General features: G+C 43.3%; 2 long non-coding RNA genes across 3 annotated transcripts; one reads left to right on the top strand and one right to left on the bottom strand.

Moving 5' to 3' along the window:
- The first annotated feature begins 3,607 nt into the window (after positions 1-3,607).
- LOC311441362 lies at positions 3,608-21,199 on the top strand. 2 transcript variants are annotated; one of them, XR_014695901.1, is made up of 3 exons: positions 3,608-3,741; positions 17,678-17,815; positions 19,507-21,199. It is a non-coding gene; the product is annotated as an uncharacterized lncRNA (long non-coding RNA). The 2 variants fall into 2 exon arrangements; XR_014695902.1 differs by lacking the exon at positions 3,608-3,741 and adding an exon at positions 17,465-17,547.
- On the bottom strand, positions 6,195-10,231 carry LOC311441363. The gene is made up of 2 exons (XR_014695903.1): positions 10,073-10,231; positions 6,195-7,595 (listed from the first exon to the last, which is right to left on the bottom strand). It is a non-coding gene; the product is annotated as an uncharacterized lncRNA (long non-coding RNA).
- Positions 21,200-22,015: the final 816 nt, after the last annotated feature.

Genomic DNA, 22,015 nt, shown 5'->3' with positions numbered 1-22,015 from the left:
GTGAATTTTATATTATATTCTCTTAATGGCACTGGAGAAACAATATGCATGAATTCAAACTTTATAATAGCTGTAAAACCACTGCTACTTTTATTGTAGCTTTTACAGTTTGCAGTAAAAGTCTTTGGTGATTGTGCAGTTCATGGTAAATTAATTTCTTGCCTTTTTAGTTCATTGTATATTTTGAGGCTATAAAACAAATATTTACAGCTATGTTTTTCTAATTCCTGCAGCCATTTTTGTACCTAAGTTGAGCTAATTATCACATCTTCACCTTGTTTTGCTTGTCCTTGAAAGTCGTAGACTTCATCTTGCATGTTCAAGGTCATTTGTAAAGTTCCTGCTGAGTTCAGAGGAAGGGTATAAACACATTCCGAAATCCTCGTTTGTTACAGATTTTTACTTCTGCTGCTGCAACAACAGAAATATAAAAATCAGAAAAACTGTACTGTTCCTCTTATGTGACTGCTCTCTTAACTGTATGTAGTACGGGGCAGAGCTGTGTCTGCACACAGCTGTGGTACTGAAAGAATCAAGAGATTGCTCCAGATGGATGTGTGTTGGTGCTATCCTCCTGAGGGGCCTCACTACCTACCCAATCATGTGCTCAAATATTTTCAAGACGTGAAAGAGGTAAGAGTATTTTATATATTTATATACTGTATGTTCTGTGAGTTTTAAATTTTGAAACTATACAGAGCAATGAATAGTTTAGTCCTAAATTTTAAAAAACACTATATACAGAGTTTAAATGAGTTTGGTGTTTGTAAATGGTGGCAAGAACCTTGTGACATCTTTTCATTGTGCTGGTGGCATATTTGTTTAATGAAACATTCGTTCCTCTAGGAACATCAGAAGAAATGCATGGAAAGCAATCCAAAAAGATCCTGGGGGGAGTGAGAAAGGCAAGGAGCCAATTACAGACACCAGACATGAGGTGAGCAGCCCTGAGTTTTTTTAGGAAACTGGTGTCTGGCAACCCATGGGAGGCAGCTCTGAAGCACAAAAAGCTCAGGAAAGCTGGAAGACCTTCCAGAACAGCATCCTTCAAGTGCAAGAGTAACCCATCCCAATATGCAGGAAGACATTTAGATGTATCAAGAGATTGGCTTGGCTAACGATGCAATGTATGATGAAGCTCTGATGCAAAAACACAGTGTACAGGAGGTGGAAAAGAGGACAAGCTGCAAAGGAAGAATTTTGAAATGTTGGCCAGGAACATGGGTTAATGTTAGGTGAACCAAAACAGAACTGGAGTTGAGACTTGCAAGGGACATCAAGGGCAACAAGATGAGCTTCTACCACTAAATTAGAGGTAAAGTCTGAGCAAGGAAAACGTGGGCTCATTGCTGAATCCAGTGGGTGATTTTGTGACAGTGCACGGAGCTGAGGAAGTCTGACTTCTTTGCCTCAGTTTTCAGTAACTGCTGTTGTTGCAGTAAAGGTTGTTGTTAATGTGTTCAGAGGTTTATCATCCACACTACAGTTGGATGGAGCCTTTAAAATAGAGCCATATGTGGGTGGTATCTGTAGTGGCCTTTTAGTACAGTGGGGAAGTGGATTCCTAACAGTTTATGGTGCATTGTGTGGAAGGCAGACATCAGTCTGTCAGAACACAACCACCAGACACTGGGAGGAAGCTTCAGAAGCAGCACCTGCTGTACTTACAGCACGTGCACTGTGCATGTTCTGCCCAAACATCTGTCTGCTCTGGTATTGCGCTCAGGAAAACAAGGATGTGCTGCACAGGTCCCCAGTAACTGTACTGGGCCCTAGTCCTGCCATACCCTGAGCAAAATTCTGGTCACTCGTTGTGCCTCTTCCAAGTTGCCAGCACCCTGCTGAATCTGATTGTGAGGCTGTGAGAGATGGGATTCACTGGGGTGGCAGGAAGGGAAAGGAATTCATTGATCCAGTGCTTTTCTTTCACTAAGTAAATGCACAGCCTGTCTGGAGCAACCGTGCTTGTGTGCATGAGGAAATCTCACCATTATAAGATGCTCGTGTGGTAAAACTGAATTTAGGAGTTCTTGGAGGTAAAAGGAGAGGATTTATTTCATGCGAGAGACAAAATGAAGCTAGTAGTCAACAATAAAACATGAATGACACGAATAAACTTATATAAGCTGGTTTCATCGGCGTGGCAGGATCCATAAAGTGTGCTAATATTTCTTCTTACGCTGTTTGGATGCTTAATGTGTAGAACATTTGGTTCTGAACAAAGTAATCTTTCTCTCATAAAGACCTCTCATAAAGTGTCTAACATAAATAGGCTGTTTTCCATACCAAACTTTTTTGTATTTTCTATTTTCTAGCTCGGATGAACACAACTCTTTGATTTTAAATGGCCTGTTTAGCAATCCTGCCACCCATTCCAACCCCATTGCTACTATGGCATGTGCGTGTAAATATATGCATTGCCTGCTCTGACTAGCATCTGCCTCCTTCCTGCCATTGTCTGCAGAATTAAAGCAGAAATACTCATCTAGCAGCAGAATTTCAGGCGTAGAGCTAAATGGGCATAAATTTTCATATTACATTTCTTGTAAAGATACTTTAATTTTCACAGTTAATGGTAGTTGCTAGGCAAAGCAAAGGTTGTCTTAAGATCAGAACCAGATGTTTGATTAATTTTTATGAGTCTCTTGCCATATTAGAAGTGATAAATTTATGCCTTTTGAAGCATACCTTAATGATGAATTGAGATTAACATGCAAAGTACCTACAGAAACATGGTCCTCAAAACCTAACTATTTGTGTTCAGCAGCTCTCTTCATTGCCTTTTTGTTCTTTCTGTTAACAGATGCCACAGCCATGGTCAGCAATAGCAGTGCAGATACAGAGGAAATTGAGAGAGACTGTTGTTCCGTGGTGGTTAGAGCTGCAGTGGGGTTTACAGTATGACACCATTCACTTGGATCCTTTAAACTACTGGGTTGGAGAGCCCTTGTTTTGTGGCAAGGAGTCAAAAATAGTGATGTGAAATGAGATTTTAAGAGTTACCACCCTTGAGTATTTATAGAGGGACTTCCAGTGGCAATGGGACTCTTGTCTTCTAGGAGAATCATGGTGAGTGTGGGGCAGAGAAGCTTCTGGAAATTTCATTTAACCTCTATCCACGCTGTCTATCACCAAAGTGTTTTTATAAATCTGGCATTGGATGTTTTTGGTGCAGGTGCTATTTAATGCTATGTGCAAGTCGATGCAGTGCAGTTTGTTCCTTAAACCCAGGTGAAATAATGCTTCTCACTCAAGATTTTTGGAATATATTTTCCAAAACAAACATCTGAAGGTAAGAGGAAAACAAAATCCTGGTTTCTATGACAGCCATGATTGAAGAAGATTTTAAACTGAATATGGTATTAATCATTTTACAGAAAAAGTTGTTGTGTTTATTAGAAATAATGCACGCAATAAATGCTATTACTCTCTTTAACAGTAAGATTAGTTCAGGATTCCCTCAGTCAGCCTTTAGTTGTGATTTGTCACTTTTGGAAAAGGACCTTCCTATTTATTAATCTGTGCTTCTGACCAGTGATTTTCTTACCAGCAGTAAGGCCAGTCCCCAAGTTGGGGGCAGGGAGGAGGTCGGTGCCTGCGGGCAGTGGGTGGCCATGGGCTGCCCCTGCCTCCTGCTCATGGCAGGCTGCTGCAGCCGGGCTGCTGGAGCTGTAGCTCCGTGTGACTTCAACTTAATGCCAGAATGAGTTCTGGAGATAATGGTTTGCACCTTTTTCATAGGTAAGACATATTTCTTGTTATTTTAAAATAAAAGCAGCGGTTTTATGAGTCATACTGATTTTATTATTAGCAATACCAAACAAAGTACCAAAGGCAAATTGGAAGGGGGGGGGGGGGGGGGGGGGGGGGGGGGGGGAAGGAATTTTGAGCCAGGGCTTGAATCTGTTTTATTTTTAGCACTTTTTCAAGTTACTATTCATAACTGCCAGAAACTGACAAGCAGGAGAAACACAGTGTGAATCAAGATGTTCGGTAGTCATCTGTTCACGTTTTTAATTTGCAAATTTGACATGCAAATAATTCTTTTGCTGCTGGTGTTGATGCTGCTGAACGGTGTCCACACACCTACTGGTGTGTTAATGGTCAGCTATATGGGGACTTTGGTTGAAACTTAACTGGTGGCTTTCTGCACGTGGTAGCCATTAAGTGGCATAATTTAGAAAATAACATAAGGTAAAAATCCAAGATCTTACCTCCATAAGCTTTGTAAAGTACTGTTGCTGCTCCACAATAAGAGTCAAAAAATGAGAAGTATGTGAACTGTTAAGCTGAGCTTCGTGTCCTGGACTTAGTAACCATGCCTGCTCTCCAAGGATGTGGATGTTTCAGTGAAGAGCTGCCCACAACAGCAGGGGCATATTCTTCTCTAGCAGCTTTTGACCATCTCACCATTTGCCAGCGAGCTGTACTTCTGAAGAGATCACTTTCTATTTCTCGTCACTAGAAATGATCCATACTAGTAAAGAGATTAAGAGTCCAGTTTATGGGCCATGAGGATTGCTCTTCAGTGTAAATTGTAGCATAGGAGTGGGAATGACAGACAGATATCAAGCAGGCACTCCAGGCTGACCTGGAATGGAAATGCAGACAGGTGCCGTGTTGACCATGCTCTACCACCCAGGAGGCAACAAAGCTTGGGAAGAGACCTGTCCTCTTTATTTCTTAATGCCTTTCTCTCTTACAGGACTTAAACAAGCACCATTATGTTAATAATATCTATTTGACCTAATTATTTAATGAACTGTTTAATAAAGGAGTAGACTGGCCCAGACTCTGATACAGTGAGCTGCACAAAATCAGTCAGTATTCAGGAAGGAACACAAGGAGAGAGGGCACCAGTGGTAACATAATGCATTATTTATAAAATTAGTCCCTTTAGAACATACTGCTTTTATCTGCATATATATCTTGCTGAGCTGCCAACTGGGGAGGAAGGGTAAAAGAAAGGAGAAGAACAGGCGTTTTCACTGGAGATGATCTATTTGGTGACTTTGGCACCCAGGTGGTGCAGTGAGCAGGTTCTCATCACGGGGCACTGAAGTCTCAGCCTGCAGCAGGTGCTGGGGAATGAAGTGCTGACAGCACCAACGGGCAGCCTGAGGGCACGTATTGGACCTCAGAGGTCATTTTGGCCCCAGGACAGTACTGCAGGGCTGAGCCCTGGTCTCTGAAGCACTGGCTGTCCAACTGTGCTGGGCATGTGGGGAGGCCAGCTAGGCTGATGGGCAGGGTGGGCTTCCAGGGGCTCGTGCTCGCAGTGCTTTGCCTGGGGAGCTGCAGAATGTGCAGCAGTGAAGGCAAGGAACATGCTGTGCGTGTCTTCAGGTGGGATCCCTGTTGGTGAGTCCACCAGTTGCGAAGAAGGGAGTGAGATTCCTGAGCGACTTGCAGTAAGGATTTACTCTAACTACAAGCACACTGCTATTAGTCCAATTCTACTTGAAAAAATTGAATTCAGGTTGATTGCCTGGGTGTAGTGCTAGCTTGGAGTAAGTGCCCTGTGGCAGTCATGCTGCAGAGCAGAGGTTCAGCCAGTGCCTCTGGAGCTAACTGGTTTGGCCCTCTTGGGAAGAAAAAGCAGCATGGAAAAACTTGTCTGTGGCCTGAAACTAGCAAGGTTCTTTTTGTTTGTTTTAGGCTTTTTATCTGAAAGAGAAACAGCTTCCACTTTTTGTCACAGATGAACTGGAGCAGTGGGGAAATGGTTCCATTGCCTCATCGTCTTCCTAAAGGGATGTTATTCCAAAAGCCTAGCAGCTGAATTGGGGAAAGAAACAGGAAAACATTTTGTTTCTCCTTTCATAGCTATGCTCAAATTTTACTGGAGTTTTTAAAACTCTAATATTTTCCTCTGTGAATCAAGTTATCATTAAAAGTCTTTGACAAACAGCTATTGATTAAGTTACAAATAACAAATACATTTTAAAGCATGAGACATTTCCCTTACCAAATCAATTGGTCTTCATCATACAAAGTACCTAAAATGATCATAAGGGTTGATGCTGATTCACAGAGCTAATGAATCGGATTGTAAAGCGTGTGTAGGCTACACTTTATGCCCCTTAATTTACAAAACAACTCAAATGTGGAAACTGGATGCAGGCACAGTGTTCCTCTGTTGCTATTCACTTGCTGGATGGTGTGTTAGGGAGTGATTTCTGAAAAGACTTTCAGGATTAGACATGTACAGGGATGGCCTGTACTGTTTAATATATTTATTTTCAGACAGTTAAAAATCCATTTCTTTTGGGAATGAATATTGATATTTTGGTCTCAAGATGCATTTTTTTTCTTCCAGAATATCTGATGGTCATGATCTTGTGAAGGCCTAATTACTCTTGTATCTCAATGTTTGGAGGCTTCAGCTGAGATCAAGATCCTGGTATACTGTGCCCTGCATAAACCTGGAAATCAAGGCTGTCAGCCCATCTGTGTGTGCCAGCTGAGAGACAGCTTAATTAAAAAAAAAAAGAAACTATTTTAATTGTGTTTCAGGTGATCGATAAAATCAGACCAAAATTGATCCATGGCAGCCCTGCTCGATGTCCTTCCACTTGGAGTTGTTTTCCTAATTGGCGGACACAGGCCATTTGATCTCAGTTATGTAGTTCCCCCGGAGCAGAGCAGATGTTTTCCAGAAGTCAGATGGTCAGATTGCTTACTACCAAGCTAGCAAAGCAGAGCAGGGCCTTTAGGTATCAGCCTGCAGGTTACACCCTGAGCAGGGGTCGACCCGCTGTTCTGGAAGTGCCCCTTTCCCTGCAGTTCCTACCAAACATTGCACTGCAGTGGGTGTGCTGTCCAAGTGCCATCTGCCTGTCCAGCACCATCCTCCTGCAGGCCTTCTGCTCCTTCTGACCCCAAACATTCTTGGAAAGTGCCAGTTTTGCGGTGGCTCTGGGATGTAGTCACCAAGTTCATTTTGTTTAGCATTTCAGGTACAGAAGTGTTCGTCTTGGGTGCAATGCTACGGAGCACCTGCTTCTCGTACCCTCCCAATTTGAGTGGAGATTTCAAACAGTCATGTGTTGTATGATGTTTTCAGGTAGCTAAGCAGCTAAATAGCTGAAAAATGTTGGGTTTAAACTGCTTTTTCTTCTTCTTGGAGTTAAATTGAATGACTACTTCAACTCCTTTATATGTAAGCCAGAGATATGACTGTGCTGTCACAGTAGACGGAGGATTAATGAGTCATGCTGATAGCATGGTTGGAATATGCTGTTTGGAAGACAGTAAATACCCAAGATGAACTTGAAATGATCTGAAGTTAATGCTCTGAGCAGGCATTCTTCAGGCTGTACTGGCCACATAGTGATGTTACGCCTACTTGCAGCAGACGTGTCAGGTTTGGCAGAGGGCTCGGCTCCCTGCGCTGCCAGGGCAGGACTGAGCTCACTGCGGTTTGAAAGCTGGCTGAGTCCCGGCTGTGCCAGCTGCAGCGTGCCACTGGAGTGAAGGCTTTTCATCATGTCTGTTCACCAGTGTGGGGGTTTTGTTTAAGATCCGGAGGTGTGAACACAAAGGGATAGAGGTGATACACTCATCAATGCCATTTTGTTGTCAGAAATGGGGACCTGTAAAAAGGAACAACAACAACAAAATTAGATGTTCCTAAAACAGGGAGTAATTTCTGTCATCCAGATTTTTTTTCAATAATACAATGTCAAAAACACGGTGTTAATGACATTCTGATTTTTTTAACCCTTCAGCTGCAAAGATCCTATCTTATATTGATAAGGAAATGGGGGATTTGCAGTGACAACTCAAAAGTTTGTTTTTTTACTCTCCTATTTTGTTTTTATATAATCTTTGCTTACCTGTTTGTAAGTAGATACAGTAATGGGTATTTTGCAGAGGAAGTGTAAGATGAGAACTTACAAATTATTTCCAGATCTTTGAATTAAAGGCATAGGTACTGTATCAGTGATCATACAGCAAGTCTGGTGGCTTCAGCAGCTTTTAATTTTCTATTAATTTCAATGCATATTAATATAGTGTACGTACGCCTCCTGTAAATTGCTTTGAAATACCTCTGCTGTTGTCTCCTGTTCCTCTTTCATTTACCTTTTTGAGGTCAACATGAAGGCCAGCGCTAAACTGCATTGAAGCAAACATACTGTTACTGCCTTTTGCTTGGACAACAGGTGGAGAATAAAGGAGGGAATGAAGTCCTGCAGAGCTGGAATACATTTATGCATGCAGACTGGCTGGTCAGTAATCAGCTGAGTCTGGAAGTGTTTCCTTTAACCTTTGGTAAACTGTTCTCCATGGCCACCAGTACGTGCCCTGCACAGTGCTATCACCAAAGGCTTCTCTGAGAGCTGTCTGTACATACCATCCCCTCTTCTTTTTCTCAGAGACAAAGTAACATAGTGATGATTAAAAATCTCTACTAATGGACGAATTTCAGCAAACAATCAGCTCAGTCACATAATTGCTTTCTGGCGGAGAGTCTCATGGACGTGTGGTGCTCCTCTGAGACCTCGGGACTGGCCATCCTTGTCTGCAGCACGAAGTGCTTTTGTTAGTTCTACTTCATTTCCCTTTGCCTGGCATGATTGCTTGTTATTTAACATGTCCTCAGGCAAGCTGGCTGCAGAAATCTCCCTGACCCACCTGCTTGCTGGGCAGTCCCACATGAGGAGCCTCACGGCCTGCCTGCCCTGCTGGGCTGGGGACCCCCAGCCGCCTGCGGCAGCAGCTTCTGCCTGGCGATGCGCGCTGCCTCCCGCCGCAGCGCCTGAGCTGCCAGCCTGGGACAAGTGCCAAGCTTTCTGGAAGGCTTCCTTCCAGACATCTGCCATCCCCACCCACCCTGACTTAGGTTTCTAACCCTGCAGGCTTTCTTCTTTTCAGGTTTCCACTGAATAAAGTGTAAAGATGTGACATCCTGGTATTTTTTCGTGGTACTCTCTAACTTAACAGGACAAAATGTGGGTCTGAGACCGACTTTCCTCATTTTGTGCTGGCATCTTTATTGCTTTGGCACCACTTTCCACCAGTGTATTAGATTTCTCAGTTCTCTCTTAGCTGTTGTCTGCTAGCTGTTGTAGATGTGACTGACTGCTCACTTCATTCATTATCTCAATTGCAATTATAATCAACCAATAAAATGTAGTCTGGATTTCCACACAGTGCTCTGCACAGCCACGTTCTGGCACACCAGTGTCCTGTGCAAGTAACGTTAGGTGTCACTCAGGTAGCACGTTGCTGTTCTGCCACGGGGTGTATCTCTCAGTTAAGTAAGTAGCTGTAAAGGATGGGGAAATTTTCTTCACAATGCTCATAGTTGTTCTACTTGCCCCTTGAAACTACTATTTACACATCAGGTTCTGATTCTCAAGTGATTCCAAAGCTTTTCTGCTTCAGTAGGAAAGATGTCTTTTAGACATGACAAGTAAGGACATGAGGCAACCCTAAAATGCTGCAAGGTAAGGGCTGCAAAAGCCATGCCAAGCTGAGCAGAAGCCTAGGACAGTGGGGTGCAGACCTCAGGCCCTGCTCAGAGGATCACTTAACGCCTTTGCAAAATGAGTTTCTAATATGAGTGCTGTTGTTTTATTTTATTTTTGAAAAGATAAGGAGGTCATCCTGGTTTTGTTAACACTGGATTTGAAATCCCAATATGAAACAGCATAAGGCTCTTGATAAATAGTGTTTCCCTATTAACACAGCTGTGTGGAAGAATACATTCTATTTTGACTGAATGTGCTCAAAGTTGAGCCACCTGAATTCATGGCGGTCCAAATATTAGGAAAGTTGAGCTCTTCAGGTGAGGGATTTGCATGCCATTTGAATAATCTGGTGTAAGTGTTCAGTGGGGTTAAGCAGCTCAATATAGTGTGTGCATTAAGCTGAAGAGACAGCTTTTTGTATTAGTAACCAGCACACGCAGCTGGTGCCTCGCTATCGCAGGAAGCGGCAGAGCATTATGGCAGTGGATCAGTGTACAGGTCCTGCAAGAAAGTTTTCTCCCAAGTCCATTGTTTTTTCCTGTTGTGACCCTCTGCCTGACACAAGTGCTGCTGTGACACACCAAGGTCTGACTTACCGCCTGCTGTCAGAGGAGCCCGCGCGCTTGTGCTCCCGGCTGAATCCATGACTGCATTTCCTGACAGACCGTGCTGCTGTGGGTGCCTGATAAGGTGTGGGAGCCTGATAAGCTCTGAGGCCTTGTTTCAAGGCTCCTGGCGTGCTGCAGGAATGAACTGTCTGGGGCTGATTGTTCCTGTATAAGTGAACATTACTCCAAACTCGACCCATTTCTCATTCTTGAATCGCATTTCTGGCATACCAGTGCTGTTCCATCACTGACGTGTAGGTGATGGAAAGCAATCATAAAAGCCAGCTGATGTGTGAGATGACTTTAGTAATGGACAGGGTAACAGACATATGTCTTCTTGCAATTTCAACTTTATCAGCTTTCTGTGTTTCAGGGCACATCAATCCTGGTCCTTAGACATGCATCTTAAGCATTTGCTAATTAGTTTTCTTCAGATGCAGCATCTCGCAGTTCCACAGGACAATCCAGCATTTACAGAGTACATTTCCTTCCTGTCGCAACATCCTGGAGCTGCTTCTTCCGAGACAGATTGTTGGAGTTTGTGCAAATGAAAGAACGTTCAGTGCTGCCGAAGCCGCCGAGACGCCATCCAGCAGCGCTGCCGGCTGCACGCACCGCGCTCTGATCGCTGCTCCCACCTCCCAAAACCTGCTTGGAAAGCACCCCAGGAGTGCTTTAAAAATGTTAACACGTTGTCAGTCAGAACGTTGTCAGAGCTGTTCATTTGCCCTTTCTTGCTTACTTGGAGCTTAGAAATGATTAAAAAATGGAGCCGTTCCAGGAGTTTTTAAATACTGACAGTTTTTTCACTGCTCCCTTGTTCCCAGTGGGTTTGGCTGAACTTAAGAGCAGTGATCAGATGCATAGGTACTTGGAGTGCACAGCAGACCTTTCTGTCTGTTTTCGTATCTGTTTTGTGCTGGAACAGATCCTGCACATTGGTTGGAGTGCAGTTCTCTGCTAAATGCAGCGTTTTTGTGGAGAAAATGAAAGCTTGCTCCAAGCTGTCAGATGCTAATGGGGATGCCATGCCCATGGCCATTTGCTGCCTGGCTTTCGTTGCCACCCCCAGCATTCCCCCCCCACTTACCCTCCTCTGCCACCACTGATGGCCCTCATGCGGCCCAGCGCGTGCATTCCTTGGGTTCATTCTGTCATCTTTGTGTGCACAGAGATTTGCTTACCTTTGTAAAACACGTGAGAACATGGCTGAGAAATATGAAATGGCCACAAAATATTGTTATTGAATATCCTTATAAGGACATTTTCCTGCATAATTATGTGCTGTGAAATCAGCATATGTACCAGCTGAACTAAAAGGAATTTGTTCTTTAGGAAGCTTCAGGATAATTGTTGAGATAGCAGTGGTCACTGTAAAAGAAAAAAAAATAAGAAAATAGACTTTCTTTAAACAATGCTTTTACTGTCAGAGCTCATGTCTTTTCCAGGAGAATCCACACAGTGTTTTTGTCACAGCTGTGGAAGAAGCTCTGAAAAATCTAATAAATTGCTCTCTCACATTAAAGCATATTCACCCTGCTCTGATGCTTCTTAAGCTCAACACTTGAAGGAACATCGCTGAGTGATTGTTCGGGAACAAACGTGATCTTCAGCAGGGTATCAAGGAGACTCCACCACACGCTCTGTAAGGATGAATTTGTACTCACTGTGCATCAGCTCTACTTTCCAACCCCTAACTGTGAGAGTGAGGCTGGGCTCCCACGTTGGGTGTGTGGTAAGGAACAGCGCATGCTGTGTTTGTTGTTTATGTCACCGATAACTGCCCAAGGAAAATAACTGGTTCAGATGGCCCTGAGCAAGGAGTTGTGCTAGATGACCTCCAGACGTCCCTTCTGACCTAAATTATTCTACTTCTGTGTGCAGCCATGAGCTGGCTCCAGAGGCCGGAAAGCAGGATGATGGCCCAGAGATACGGCCCAACCTTTCTCCTCTGCTAAATGCAGATGTGCAGGTAGGGCAGGAGATCTCCACACTACACAGTCTGAATGTTCTGGAACTGTTAAAACAGTTTCCTGTGCCAAAATAATTTGAAACTACATATTTGAGCATTATAGCTAGTAGCTCTTACCCTGTTTGTCTTCCTCCCTTCCCTTCCAAGGGAAAATTTGAAAACATGTTTTGTTTCCTTAGAGAAACTTAGAGGATTTAATTTCTTTTTGCTGAATTTTAAACTTAGCACTCAATTTACTCAACCAAAGCATCAGAAGATACCCAAGTTAATGTGAAAGTTTGGACAGTCCAAACTATCTCACCCTCTTTCCTAGGCCTGCTTTCATATAATAACTTGCACTAAAACCTCTCCGTATGTTCCAGCTTCAGTTGTCAGAGCTCCTTGCTGTCTGTGCTCTGGAGACATTGGAACAGATGGTAATGGAGCTGTGCCACATGCAAGGTTTGCACATGCGAGTTTCTAAACAGACGAATCACATGAAAATGGAAGTATATGCTAACTGTGACTGCTGGGTGGCACTGACTAGGAGCCTCTCTCAGGTGTTTGCAGAAAATACTGCTCCCACTGTCAGTGAGAGTTCAGAAAAAAAATCAGGACAGCTGCAATTCCAGTAAAAAAATAAAGACGATGATCAGTAGTTCGATACAGGACAGACGCATGCCTTGATCCTAAACCCTTTTGCCATTGCAAGTTGGTATTATCCATCATATGGCTATTAAGGTTTCAAAATTGTGAAAGCTAGTAGGAACAACTTCTTTGAAAGAAAATCATTCTGTGTTTGTTTTCACCCTTAGAGAACAGCTTTCTCTTAAGTGAAAAGCAAGAGTTACAATTTTTTACGTTTCATCTTGCGTGACAGACTAGGCTCCTTGAGAATCTTTGCTGAGGGATCTCAAGAAAAGCATTTTGAAAAAGCTCAAACACTTTATTGTCTGTGCTACATCCTTACTGATGAAAAAACTCAACCATATGTGAAACACGATTTTCTTCTAAAAAGCTTTGTTGAGCCATCTCTGATACCTGTTTTATCCATCTATCTGTTAATGCTCTCTGTCCACTGCTGAACCCCAGTGTCTAACATGAGGAACTTTAGCACAGATGGTTAGCATTTGGTAAAGTTGCATTCAACTGAAAATACAGGCGTATTACAAGAGATTTATGGTTAGAGTTTCAGCAGTGGTGTCCATATAATTTTTGCCCTTAATGAACCAGGTATTTTTCTTCCTGTCACCCGTTCATCCCATGCATGTTCAGCGTGGCCATGCAGCAGTGGGTTGGCCGGCCAGGAGGCCCTGCTGCTCTCTGCTCTCCAGAAGGCCAAGTTTAACAGGAAAGGTTTCACACATCTCTGGCTTAGGAATTCAATAATACATGATTAAACTTCAGTTTTCTGACACCGGACCTTTCTCTGTTAATGCCAATGTGCTTATATTTAATTGGAAAGGGAATTAGGAAGAAGAAAATAAAATTTGACAGAGATGTATATTTGCATTAGGTGAATGTTCTGTCCATTACAAATTAAAATCAATATATGATTATGGTAGTGATTGCTATTAGGTTCAGAATGAAGGCTGCATTTTGAATGAAGGAGCTGGTTGCCTTTCCTAGGGTTTATAGGAGCACAAATACAGCACAGGATTAAAATGTACTCATCCATTCAAAGGGAAAAAAATTTGGCAAATGGGTGGCTCTGGTTCTGGGCAACCCTGGTTGTACGTTCTGAATTTTTAGAGGAAGACGTGATAATAAGTAGGAGAATTACATTCTTCTTCTGATAATTGGAGTCTGGACTGTGAAGCCTGCCTACAGTTAGGGTCTGAAAGGGCGAATGGCAGGACCTTAACCTGAACAAAATGCGATCAAACTGCGATCTCAGAGAGGATGCTCGTTTGAGTTTCAGAGCAGATAAAGGTCTTCCTTCAAGGGGCTTAAATACTAAAAAAGTTAGGGGCTTTTTATGTTTTGCTGCATGCTATAATAACAGTCTGAACCATAAATCAATATTGAATTTTAAAAGCTGAAGCTTGTTTTCCATGGTAATAGCCCCATTCATGAGCAGCACTGTGGGTGTCAGAATATCCCCCTTGGGAACTGCATGTTCTTACTAACGCTATTTTGTTTAAGCAATAACTTCCAGGCGTATTGGAAATATGAGGTAGCAACTGTGTATTGCATGCTGCGTATATACAGAGGACATGCACCAAGATGTTTATTCAGAGCACTGCAGGACCCTTTTCCTGCTGAGGTTTTCATTGTGCCTGGAAGCAGTGTTATATTCAGAGCTGATTCTTTCCTGAAAACAAAGGCTTTTGAAAGAGTTTATGATAATAAACTCTCATATGGCAATGCTGCAGAATTTCCACAGTGGGGAGCTTTAAGAAAAATGCAAGATTGTGTGTATATTAGAAACGAAATAATGCTTTTAGTTAATTAATCCCCTGTCTTGGCTGCATTACTATTTAATGGTTATAGGTTTGCATATTTTGTGAATAAACCTGTTGTCCAGATGGTGTTTAAATGGTCCTTTGAAACTGATTTTCTTGAGAACAGCTAAAGCATTCGCCAAAGGAGAATCTATTCTAAAGTCATATAATGTGCTGCAAGGCAGTGACACGTCCCCCTAGCCTGGGGTCTGGATTGGTATCTGAAAGTGAACTGGGAAGAAGGGAGAATGATTCACAGCCTAACCCCGGGGCTGGAGACTGCGGACTGCTTGCAAACATGGCATTTATTTCTAAGGCTTGCCCTTACTCCCAACATAACAAAGTGTAAGTCATATCTCTTCTTGAACTACTTAGTGCTGTGCACACACTGACTGTTATCAGCAATCAAAGTGACACATCATTTACATACATGTTAATTTGGATACCTTTGGGGAACATTTTGACATTTTCTTAATGTGCAGATAGAGTAGTCTTTCTTTATGTCACTTTTAAAGATAAAGGAAAGCAGTTTTCATTTCTGAATTGAATGCAACATGTATCTTTTGTTCTTTAAAAATGACCTTAAACCTGAGATCTAGCAACCTAGATCCAAGTACGAGTGATGCCCGTAGCCTTGTTCATAGCATGATTATGCTATGAGTAACCCAACTGTAACTAATGGCAGAAAGTCCCCAGGGCGTAAATTCCCATCCGACATGGAGGGATTGTGGTCTAACCCTTAGTGATGAAATGATTTTGTCAGAGTTCACAACCTTTCAAACAATATGGAGCCTAGCAGCAAATCTGTTCCATACAGGTATCATGTTTGCAATTTTATTTTTTCAGCATGCATACTTTGAATGGAAACCACACCATGCTCAAATAGCCCGTGTTTAGTAAGGTGTCACTGATCCACTCAGCATTAAATAAAATTAGTGAATATGATTATAAAAGTTATTCATCCATGGTATACAAGGTAAGAAATTCAGGAAACTAAAATCACTAAAACTTGGTTCCTTTCCTAAGATGTCTGAAAAATTTAGATGAAAGGGGCTACTTTAAGGTTGAGAGTTTTTTTCTACAGCTGAGTCTCTTAATATTAATTCTTTGAAAGTGTGTAAGTACATGTGGGCAACATACCAAGAGTTTAGTCTGGGTGGAGGTAAAAATGACAATCCACAGATTTCTGCAGTTTCTCTTGCCAGCATAAAAGTCTGCCTCATCAGTGCTTTGTTTCCCTTCTTTTTGTCTTTAGCTGATAGCTGTCTCCTGTGTGCTTTGTCTATTAACTCAATGCAAGCAATGTTTACTGAAATGTCACGCCTAATTGTGAGTGATAATGCTGTAAGCATGAGAAATGAAGAGTACAAAGGAGTTTTCTTTAACCTAGTTCAGCTGCTCAGAACAGTTTAAGATGCAACCTACATTTTGTGGGTTTGTACTAAGATTAAAGGGCATTTTTTCCTGTAGATAAATGCATTTTTATTCTGTTTTACTCTGCAGAGTAATCACAGTCTGTGACATATTTGCTCATGTCTGAAAGCATTTTAGAAGATACTTATATTAGTCTGGGAACAAGCTTTTTGATATTGAAATGCAAAGAGTATTTTTCACAAGAAGGAATGCATGAGAAGGTGGGAATCTGGAGCCTGTGTTTAGAAATACTGTGCATGTCATTTCTGTTAAAATTGCTTTTTTTAAGCAACTAGGTGAAGTTCTGGTTCGAAGCTCACTGGGAACATTTTGAAAAGAAAACAAACAAACAAACAAAACACAACAGGTCCAAACCAAGAATTTCACTATAGTCTGTTGTTCAAAGAAAAGGCTCACCTTGGAAATGAATTTTCAGCTATAGATCATAACAATCTTGATCCAATCTCTCCCAACTTTGTCTGACAAAATAGGCACCAAAAGGCTGGAATAATCCTGAATGTCTGCCCAGCCAAAACAGCTGAGTATTCACTGTTCTCTGTCCCAGTCACTAGAATTCGCTGCTGGTTGTATTGCTGGAAGTATGACTTTCCCTTGGAGTGGCAGCAGAGATTGAAGTCTGAGGTGTCAGTGACTCAGAGCCTTAAGCAGGTGTTCAGGGACCGATGTAGCAGAGGCTGGATGGACGGAGCCCTGCTCTCCGGGGCACCACTGCGCCTGCATGCATTGCAGCAGCATTGGTTAGAGCTAGAAAGGCCCCAGTGGGCCCTTCAGGCATTTTCCAAGAGATGCTGAGCCTACAAAAAGCATGTTGAACACACATTTCTCCCCATCCAAGTCAGGTACTTTGTGCCCGCCGCAGGAAGGAGAGGGTCCTCCTACAAGGCATCATGGAGAGACACAGAGCCTGTAACTGGGAGAAATGCCTTAACGAAAGGGAATGTTAAACATGAGTTAATTCCAGAACACAGCTGGGCTGGGTTTGATTGCTGGGCGCCAGCACTGGAGGGGGAAGTTCCTCTGAAGCTGGATGCAGAGCGAGGAGCACTGCGAGCTGGCAGCTGGAGCCCCAGGCACAATGACAGCATGTTTTGGAAAGTTCTGGATGAAGTCTATTGTTTCTTTATTATTCTGTGGTCATGTGTATGCCGATGTTGGAAATGCAGTTTTGCTTCATCTACCACACTCTTCTGTTTACAGATATTTTTTAAATCAGAATTACAGAGTAGCTTTGCCAGTACTTATTAGACAGAAAAACAGTTGGGACAAAGGCCTGTGAAAGTAAAGACATTTTCAGACCCTTAATTAGGATATTGAGGGTATTTTATTTAGAGGGTTTGTTCAATGCTTAGGAAGAAAAATACAGCATTGGAAGCATAAAGGTTCTTCAAACACAAGTAAAGACTTTTTGGGGTATTCCAGGTTTTGCTTCCCTCTCCTGCTGGGCAGGAGCAGCGTGTGCCTTGCTGAGTGTGGATGACAAACCCCTCAGCACAACCCTGCCTTAGCTGGCACTCCCCTTCCCTAGCTAAGGGAGGTTAAACTGCTGCAGCTGGCTGGGTCGCTTTCATTGGCTTGAGAACTGGTCGATTGTTTTTATTAGGCCCCGATAATTTCTGTAAAAGCAGCTTAATGTGGTTAGTGCTTGTTTTGCTAATAGATCAGCTGAAAGGCTTGTTGTGTTCTCATTGATTGCTAGCGTTTTTAATTTGTTCAGAGGCTTAATTTGTAACCTCTTGGTTATGTTAATCTGTGCTTATATTACAGCCAAAACACTGCCAACCAATTTCTGCTGAAGCCTCGTTACTACCCGGAGATGTGTTTGTTCTCACTGCTTTGCATCCAGATACCCTGGGCTGAGCTCTGTGCTGCATCTGGAGAGGAGTCTTTGTGAGTCACTTCCTGGTATGTTTTGGTCTTGGCCTTTCTAGTGCCCTTCTCTCCTGAAGCATGGCTTATCGAGCAGTTGCAGGAGGGGCTGTGCCTCTGCTGGGCACAGTGGGTGGGTGCGTTCCCTGCCCCTCCAGCACCCATGGGTGCAGCCGCCCCTGTGCCCAGCAGCTCTGGCTCCAGGGTTGATGCTGAGCTCGTGGAACAGCCTCTGCTTTGCCAAGGGGTTCCTGTGGGGATCCCTGCTGAGAGCCCCGTAAATACGGGTTCAATGGAGATATGCTCCAGAGGTAAAGGGGAAGCTGCCGGGAATAGGAGAGTACAGACGTAAGGAGGTGAAACTGCAGCGTTGGTGGCTAACTCCTTCACTGGGTTACAGTTCGCATCCAGCAGGCCTTCACGAGAGCACTTGAGCCTCCTGCCTGTTTAGCTTTGCACCTGCCTCGTGTGTTGTATGTCTTAATGAGCTAACAGCATTATGAAAAATGCAGTTAAATGTATATGTACAGCACAGCCTGCCAGTCCCAGAGCCTACTGCTGTTCTTGTGAGGAATTTTCTGTGTGTGTATTCCTGAGGTCATGTTTGAAGGGTCTTATAACCGCCCATGGTAAAAGTGTGCCCTTGACTGTGTGAACACTGCAGTAGGTAAAAAACTGCAAGAAGGAATTCCTGCAGGAACATTTCTTGATATCTCATTGACAGTAAAAAATGGGTGAAATGTGTTAGCTTAAAGCAAAGTTCAAAGCCAGTAAAATTGAAATGCATGTCTTTGATAGGTACTAGACCTAGAAGCTTTAAGCCAAGCACAGGAAGCTTTAAAAGATTTAGAAGAGAAAGATCACCTGGTCTTGCTACAGATTCCCTTCTGTGGTGATTACAGGTCTGCTTTTAAACTAATTGCTTCAGTTTGGTCCAAGGTCTGGGCAGCTCCCTCTTCTTGCTGTCTGAAGTAGCGCGCTCAGATGGGTGTTACACCCGTTTCCAGCACTGACTGCAAAGCATTGCTGAAACTGTTTGTACGTCCAGCTGTCGCCTCTACCTTTCGTTTGGCTGCAGAGCCCAGCTAGCAGGCAGGCCACATGCTGAAATGCCAGCTGGCAGCTTCAGACTGCTACAGGCTTCAAGCCCTGTCATATTTCTGGTCTGCTTGGATTTCTTGCAGCCAGAGTGCCAAGATATGATTTACAGGGATGAAATCCTGGCCACATTGAAGTCTGTGGAAGTTTTACCTCCAGTGTCTTTTCTACCTTGATAGCAGAAGTCTCACTGACTTAACAGGTATAAAAAAAAAATATTTCTGAATCTCTGCATATGTTTTTTTCAAGTGAATGTAGTTTAGTGGGGTCTTTAGAATTTCCTCTCTAATTGTTACAAAATTAACAAAATTTTCATGGTTGGATTTTTATGTGTAATATTACTGTTAGTGAAATGTTTAGGAGATGTGCCTTCGATTTGTAAGAGTAAATGCAGCTGGGATGCTGATGAGTCTGCTCGCTACAGCTGCTCCTCATGTGAAATCTCGCCCACCTGATGAATCATGTCCCATATTGCTGCTAGTTAGAAAACTGGAACAGCTCTTCGTGTGGATGTGATCTTTTCTGAGTTGAATAGACAGCAGAGAATGGCAAGCTGATAAGTTATAATGAGACTGGAAATAGGAATGGGTGTTTTGACCTGATTTTTTTTTTTTTTTTTTCCCGGACAGGTAATTCAGCAGAACTGGAACATGCAGCTTGAATTTCCTAGCAGACAATGGGGAAGTTTGTGGGGCTCACCAGCCCTGCCTCCCCCAGCACAGCCTGGGGACCCACCAGGGGGCAGCTTCCAGGAGTGCTCACCTCCCTGCCCGGCACAGCACAAAACCAGAGCAAATATCCCCGAAATTACAGCCCTGACCGTGCTGAATGCTTGAAGCATTCCCTCACAGGAAAGGTTTGAAAGACAGTCCATGTATTTACCTTGTCTTGTGCTGCAGAGCATTTGGTGGTGGTGAACATATAGGAGAAAGGCGCAGAAGTGCGTGCGAGCTGTTAGAAATGTCTGCGGACTGAAAACCATTACTTATCTCCTCACAGCATCTTCCTCCTCCTCGTTTTCTGTGCCTTGCAGAGTTTATTTTTGTCGTCTTTGTGGAAAGCAGAGATCAGTAGCGATGTCTCTGTAAAACCTAAGTATGAAAGCAGTTCGGAAAGTTACAACATTACTTAAGTTACAACATATTCCTACAAGTATTTTTTTTTTTAATTGTTCAGTGTGCCTTTGAGTGTCAGGGAACAGCAGCCCCTTGGTCGGCCGGCTGCTGTCCCTTTCCTTCCTTCCTCCACGCACGTTGCCTACAGACCCACGCAGCCAGTGTTTGTTGGGACATTCCTCTGTGTGAGAAGCTCTTTCCAGTGGTCTTTGTAGCACAAAGCTAACAAGTGAATGCAGTGTGCTGCCTGACGGAGGTAGGTGTGACCTGAAAGTAGCAACTGGCCTGCAGGGTGTTTTTCCTTTCTTTACTTTTCACTAATAAGTCGCTACAACAAAACCAGCCTACCCTGGGACAACAAGATAGGAGTTTGCTGCTTCATTCAGCTGTGTTCAACCTGGGCAAAAGTCTCGTCTGACTGACTGGGACGCAGGAAGAAAGGAAGACGTGTGTCTGTCCACTGCTATGCCCCAGAACGCGGTTAAGCTCTTTGATCAGCACCTGGCTGAAGCCTGAGCTGCTTCTCTTTTTCTGTTGTTCTACTTTCTTCTATTTTTAATCAGCAGGCTCTCCAAGCTTCCTTCTTCAGGAAGCACAAGAACCATCGCTTCCCTTTTTGCAGTCTGCCATACTGTTTCTTAACACAAGAGAAATGAAGGTTCTTAGGGTCTGCCAGAAGGAGCTCTCTGGTTTTATGACACTCGGTGAGTGGGGCTGTGCCTTACGACTCTGTCAAGGCGTGCCCAGTCCCTGCTTTGGTTGGTCTGTGAGACGTGTCCTTAAGCTCTGTCCATCTCAGCATTGAGCTGAGACCCCTCAGGGGAGTTAACACCCTTGGTGCCTTCTGAATGCTTCAGTGCTGCCCCAGACGAGCAATTACGCCACTAATTCTAAGCTTATTTAAAACAGAACACTGCAATTTTATCTTCTGTGGCAAGAATAAGTCTCAACTAGGGTGAGTCCTACAAACTTTATAGAATGCTGAGATCAGCATGTTTGCCACAAAGCAGGTCTAAGAGTGGGGACTGCAGCCACCCCACAAGCAGCCTAAGAGCCCCAGCACCCTTCCAGCCTCACCAGGCAGTGCGTGCCCTGCAGCCTCCTGCTGCCCCCCAGAGCCACATAGCAGCTTTCTGCCCCGTCTGATATGAGCAGTGTCCTTTGTTTTTTTTCTGCAATAAATTAATGGAAGCATACTGAAACACGTCATACATGGCTTTTCTGTGATGATAAGCATTACATACTGGTTATGGCAACATGTTTGTATTTAGTGTATAAACTTACAGGCTTGCAGGAAAAGCCTTCCTTTTCTTAAAGCCATAGAATCTATGTATCTTTCTAATGGCTTTAACTGCTATTTGATTTTATTTTTTTTTCAGTTTCTTGTGGTAAACCAAAAGTTCTTTAATTATAATATCTGCAAAGCAGATGCCAACCTTCCTGTATCCAAATTCTGTCCGTGGAGAGGTTCTGCAGTATTTCAGCATTTTACAAGAGCTCCGATATGTTATTTTAGAGTAGTACTCATACATGGCTGATTGAATCTTGTCTCATTGCATTGGATGTGTTTGAAGCCAAACAAAGGCAGCAGGGTACCTGTGCTGCCCGCCAGCTGCACTGCGCCGTGTGGCAGGGGTCAGGATGGGGGGCTGGCCACCCGGGCACAGCTGCTGGCTGCCACCCCACGTGCAAGAGCAAGAAGCACTCAGGAGGCAGTCCCGAGACAACAATATGTCTTCTCATCTCATTTGTGACCCCCTGGTCATAAAGTTTTGTGTTAGTGGTGGACCGAGAGCGCAGCCACATGGAACCGAGGAGTTCATACAACTTTTTGTTGCAGACTGGTGACCATAGCTCCATTGACCAAGAGGAGCCAACTGTCTATAGTTTGGGAGTTGCTGTTGTAAAAAATGATTTAATCTGTGCAATCATAGGTTACTATTTCCTAAGCATAACTTATGGTTAAGAAGGATAACAAGATACCAGAAACGTTTTTGTTGTAAGACACATCCTTCAGGACCAT

The sequence above is a fragment of the Aythya ferina genome (assembly GCF_964211825.1).
Source record: "Aythya ferina genome assembly, chromosome: 9".
Classification (NCBI taxonomy): Eukaryota; Metazoa; Chordata; class Aves; order Anseriformes; family Anatidae; genus Aythya; species Aythya ferina.
The sequence above is the reverse complement of the archived record's forward strand: the minus strand, read 5'-3'. Positions and strand labels throughout refer to the sequence as shown.